Here is a 6,039-nt window from a genome sequence, read left to right as displayed (position 1 = left end):
ATCCAACGGAGACACAGCTGCAGGGGCTACAGGTCCCGGGAGAAGGGAGTCTGGAGCTGGAGCTAGAGGAGCAGGGCTCCTTCCTTACTATGGCACCTACTGTCCATGGAGCTTGGGGGAGTCACTCTAAGTCTGTGGGCCTCATAGCTCCTGTTTGTAAAATGAAGGGGTTCCATCAGATGACCTTAAAGGTCCCTTCCCAGTCTAAATCTGGCTTCTACAGAGAAATCAGACATCCTCCATCTTTCTCCTTTATTCATTTCTGTTTGGTTCTTATGGTTTGGCATAGTGGGCGTGCTCATTCTCTTTAAGCAGGGCCTGATGTTACCTCCCCAACATGGTACAGAAAGCATTGGAGGAAGAGGAAGAGGAGAGATGATTAGCAGGCAATAAAGCAGATGTGAGAGAGCTGAGGGACTCTTCAGGAAGCTTTGCCAGTCTAATGATTTTCAAGAAAACTTTCTAAACAAGCCTGCTAAAGTTTCCAGGCCATTATAGGACCATCTAGCCAGGGCTCATTGAAGAATTCTTTGGGTATGAAAATGTTTTCGTTTTTCCTTTCCATATGTCCATTCATCTGAGCCAGCTCAGCTGATGAGGTTGTGAAGTCAAGATGGCGGTGATCCCTGGGAGATAGATTCTACTTTACTAGAGGCGGTAAGAAGCCTTTGAATGGGGCCTGCAAACTAAGAGAAGCAACTGATCCTGGAGGCCCAGTCCACCCTCCAGACTTAACAGAATGAGAGCGGCCCCTTCTTTTTCTGCCCTTCTCCCTAGGAGACTGAGGGCACACACCCTGCACACGCCCTCCAAGGCTGTGCCAGCAGCCTGTGAACCCATCATGGCAGGTCCTGCTAAGCTGGAAAGGATTCAAGTGTCAGCCCCATGACAATGCATCTGTCTGTCATGCAAGAACCACTCACCTAAAGGAGGCTCATCACCAGCCTGGCCACAGAAGGGTGAATTTTAAGACACTCCAAGAGGTCATCAGAAGTTTGCAATCAGAGTTAGTGAGAAAGCAGAAGCCTCTCAATGAAGCCACAGAGCCCGGAAGTATGACTTTCTTGGCTTGAAGAAAGAGATCTGCCATCTGCGATGGTTTAGAGTAATTGAACCAACAAGCATTTATTAGGCACCTACTATGTGTCAAGCAATGTGCTAGTTACCAGGAATACAAAGACAAAACTAAGATGTTTGCTGCTTTCAAGGGACTTACGTTCTACTGGGGAGACAGACAATGTTCACAGCTACGATGATACAGAATATAAGAAAATCAATAACCAGAAAAAATCCATGATCAAAAATATATACGGTGCCCAGCACACAGTAGGTGCTTAATGAATGCTTGTTAATTGAGTGATCTTAAAATGCACTTTTGTTAGTGGAGAATCAAGAAAGGTCTGTTGAAGAAGGTGGCCCCTGCGCTGAAGCCTGAAGGGACAGAAGGTGTGTAAGGGTTGGCGATGAGGAAGACAACCATCCAGCCTGGGGGCAGCCTCTGGAAAGGCAGCGGCAGAGAGGGAATGTCACAGTATATGGGGAGCTCCCATAACCAGCCCAGAGAAAGAGAGTCACAGGCACTGAATGCCAAACAGAAAAACGGAATGGAAACACTGAAGCTTCTCAAGAAGAAACATGATGCGGCACGAGCTGCCCTTTATGAGTATCCACTTGGCAGCAGTGGGAAGGACGGAAGAAACTTTTACAAGACTTTATCAATGAAGCACTAATTATGTGCCATTGCCTATGCTAAGCCCAGGAGACACAAACAGATGCTGGCAGGGCTCACACTCTAACGGGGCAAGGTTGCAGCTGCAGGGCCAACAGCAAGGCCCAGAGGTACCACCTTCAGTGGCATTCCCAGAGATCAAAACCATGTCTACCTCTGATGCTGAGACTTCTGGCAGGGCCAAGGATGTGGGCACTTTTTCTAAGTCTCCAGAATCTCTGGCTGCTGAGGAGGTGGGGCTGTGGCACCTGCAAGGGCAGTTCTCGGTGGCATCACGAGATGATAACAGCAGGAGCTGGTCTGGAGGGAAGCCGGGCACCTGGGGAGCACTGCCATTCTTGAAGGGCCCTTGTTTGGCTGTCTCCATTTGGCTGTGAGGGGGAAGGGATGACTGAGGTGGTGGTTTGAGCCACCCAGAATGTGCCACCCCTTGTCTGACCCTTAAGACACTTTGCTGGAAATGACGGAGGGCAGAGACTGGATACAGGAAGGCTGACCAGGAGGCTGTAGCAATGGTCCATGTGAGAGGGGAGGAGGGCCTGCGCCAGAGAGGGCAAGATGCAAGTGCAGGGAAGGGGAGAGATGCAAGAGAGGGTGAGGATGTAGAACTGACAAGACTTAGAAAAGACCTTTGGGTTTGGAGTCACAGGACCTGGGATTCCAGGTCTGCCACTTACTGTCTTAGTGACCTTATCCAAGTCACCTAACCTCTGGGCTTCCACTTCATCACCTATAAAATAAGGGATTTGGCCTAGAGAAACCCGTAGATTCCTTTCAATTTTGTCTCTGTCTCTGTCTTTCTTTCTCTCAGTCTCCCTCACTCTATCCTTCTCTCTCTCTTTGTCTGTGTGCCTGTCTCTCTCTCTCTCTCTCTCTCTCTCACACACACACACAAACACACACAAACACACACACACACACACACACACACCCTGCCATCCTTTACTCTGCTGTCCTGGTGTGTCACAATTATATAAGCAAGGGCAAATGATCCTATGTGATCTCTGATTGAATTCAAGATATCAAATAGACTTTATTCATTACATTCTAAACTCATGAGTCTCTGCCAGTAATTCCCCTGATTATGTTTAACTTTGGATATTTGATCAACCAACTAGGTAGACCAAGAAGACATGAATAAATGAATAAAAATTAATTTGTGGCACTAGGCACACAGATTTTTTTTTAATGGAGGTAGTCTCTACCCTCAAGGAGCTTACATTCTAATCCGGATGACAGTACATATCAGAGAGTAAACCAGAGAAAAGAGTTTTGTTCTGGGGAGAAAGAAGGGTGTGTGTTAAGTGGTGGGAGGAGAAGATGGGGGTGGGGTGGCAAGAACCTTTGTTGCAGCGGGTACAAGGTGAGGGGGCCCGGATGCATGGATAAAGGCCTGGTGAAAGCAAAGCATGCTCTAATATGTAGGGCCAGCTCTAGACAGAGTGGCTGCGTGGGCTGGTTGGGACACACTCAGTCACCAGAATTTAGTGTAGAAGGTTCAGTGTTGTAATCACATGAAATTTGAAACAAAATAAATATGTTCATTTTGGGGAATGAGACCTTTCCCCCCCAAAAAACTACCCCTCTTTGAATCTTCCTGTTTCTCTGCTAGGTTCAGAAGCTTGGCACCATTCTGGACTCTTCACTCCCTCACCCCATAGAGCCGTTGAGTTGTCCAGTCTTTCTGTTTCCGTCTCCACTGCCTTCCCTGCACTCACACAGCAAACCCTTTAACTTAGGCCCTCATATCCTTGCCCCATTAATTCCCCATCTCAGGGATCTCCCCACCTGACGTGTCCTCTTGTGACCTCTGAGCTCAGGCCGAAGTGATTTTCCTTCCCATGGCTCTGACCACATCGTGGCCAAGTAGGGACTCAGCCAACTCCAGCCACTTCCCATCACCTCTAGGATTAGCAATCAGCTCCCTTATTGAGCCTTTAAAGTCCTACACGATCTGGAAGAAGCCTGCCTTTCCAGCCTCGCTGGGAACTCCTCCCTTCTCTGTACTCTGCAGGCGGGCCAGGCTGGCCACCTGGCCATTCCTCCCACACGACAGCCATCTCCGATCTCCCCTGCTTGGTGCTCTCTGTCCCCATGACTGGCAGGTGTTCCTCCTCACTGCCACCTCACAGGTACCTGCCGCCCAAGCACCACCTTCTACCTGAAGTCTTTCCGGACCCCACCTCAAACCGCTAGCCCCACCCCCACCTGTCCCTACCTGCCCTGTATTTCACTAGTTAGTATTTACTCTTCATATTCCAGGTGTACTGGTCTCTCTGCCCTGTGGAAGCTCCTGGCTCATCGGGATTGCTCATTCATTATATTTATATCCTCGGTGCTCAGCACAGTTCCTGGCACATAGTAGGGACGTAAATACTTGTTAGCAGATTCATCTTCCTATTTCCCTTATCATTTGCACTGAAATGACAGCTAATTAGAGCACTGGATAGAGTGCCCAGCCTGAAGTCAGGAAGACTCATATTCACAAGTTCAAATCTGGCCTCAGCCACTTACTGGTTGTGAGACCCTGGGCAATTCAATTAACCCTATGTGCCTCAGTTTCCTCATCTGTCAAATGAACTGGAGAAGGAAATGGCAAACCACTCCAAGAAATCTTTGGCAAGAAAACCCCAAATAGGGTCAGAGAGAGTCAGACAAGACCGAAACGACTAAACTGCATGCCCTGGAGTGCAGTAAGTGCATATCATGACATGAGCTGCCTTACTTTATAATTTTGCCTTGCTGACAGTGCAGTTGCTCTGATCCCATCCCAGTTCCCAAGAGGCAAGCCCTCTCTTCCAGTGGGGTCCACCCAGGGTGGGCTCTCTTAGATCTGGGTGTGGGCCTCACCTTGGGCAACATCAGGGCAGGGAAGAAGAAAGTGGGACCTGGGTGAGTCAATCAGCAGGAGAATACAAGGACACATGGAGTACGGGCCCACAGAGGCCCATACTTCAGGAAGCAGGATTAAGAGAGAATTCCAGGAGTCAGCTAAGGGGAGGAGGCAACTAGGGAAAGCAGGATGCAGTTCCATGGCCCCTCTGAAGAGCCCTGAGTTTAGCCCAGGGACATCCAAGCACACACGGACACATACCCACACCCCTCCAGCAGGACCCACTCATTGACCTATCGAAAGGCAGCCCCACCCACACCCGATGCTCGGGAAGAACGTGGACCCGTGTGACAACGAGCTCCCACTGCTCCAGCAAAGCTAAAGCCTTCCCCTATGGCCCATGAGATCCAGGGGAGTATCAGAGCAGTTGCCTCAGGGCTAGAAACCAATACTGGAGGAACAGGAGCAGCCACTTGGTAAAACATACAGATTCTACTCAACTATTAACTGAGAGGAAAAGAATTAAATAACTAGATAAAGGCTAGCGGGAAAAAGGAACTGATCGGGAAAATGCCAAAACTAAAGAAAAGGGCAGGTTATGGGGTGGGGGGGAGATGGGAACGGGGGGGCCTTAAAACAGATTAAGCTGAAATAACTGAAGGGACATACTGCTGTTGTTACAGAGAAAGGGGGGAATTGTAATCTGGGGGGAAACAATATTAGAGACAAATAGAGAAAATATAAATCTAACTCATAACTTAAATGTAAATGGATTGAACAATACGATAAAAGAGAAAAGTGATGATTGGGTAAGAAAACAAACCCCATGATCTGTTGCTTACAAGGAACATGTTGAAAAAAAAAGCCACACACAGAATAGAGATGAGGGGCTAGAAAACATTTACTCTGCTTCTGGGGGATGTCTCTTGTTCAAAAATTGGGTCGTCGTCCCTGACATCCAGCTCCTAATCCTTGGTGTTTTAGAGCCGTGAGGACACTGGAGTGGACTGAACACCAGAGTGAGAGGCAGGGGAGATCTGGCTTTGAATCCCTTCTTTGACACTTGTTAGCTGTTTGACCAGGAGCAAGTCCCTTGAGCTCCCTTAGTCTCAGTTTTTCCACCTGTAAAATGGCAATAATAAGACCTGTAGGTTATTTGTGAGACTCAAGTGTATCTAAAGTGCTGTGAAAAGGTCAGATGTTTTTATTTCACTTCCTGTGCCAGTCCCATAGAATCACCCATCAACTTCCTAACTATGCAGGTCATGGGATCATCAGTTTAGGTGACCTGAGAGGTCTTCAAGTCCAACTTATAGAGGAAGAAACTAAGGCCCAGAGAGGTTACATGACTTGCCCACGGTCACTATCTAAAGTGAAATTCCTGATTCCAAGCCCAGCTTTTTATCCTCTCTACTCCCATAGTGTCCCCAAGGGGAGGGTATTCTTTTCTTCCCTGAGTGTCACCCCTTAATAGAGA

This window comes from Vombatus ursinus, unplaced genomic scaffold (assembly GCF_900497805.2).
Source record: "Vombatus ursinus unplaced genomic scaffold, bare-nosed wombat genome assembly UNPS02014799.1, whole genome shotgun sequence".
NCBI classification, from domain to species: domain Eukaryota; kingdom Metazoa; phylum Chordata; class Mammalia; order Diprotodontia; family Vombatidae; genus Vombatus; species Vombatus ursinus.
Note: the sequence above shows the minus strand (reverse complement) of the source record.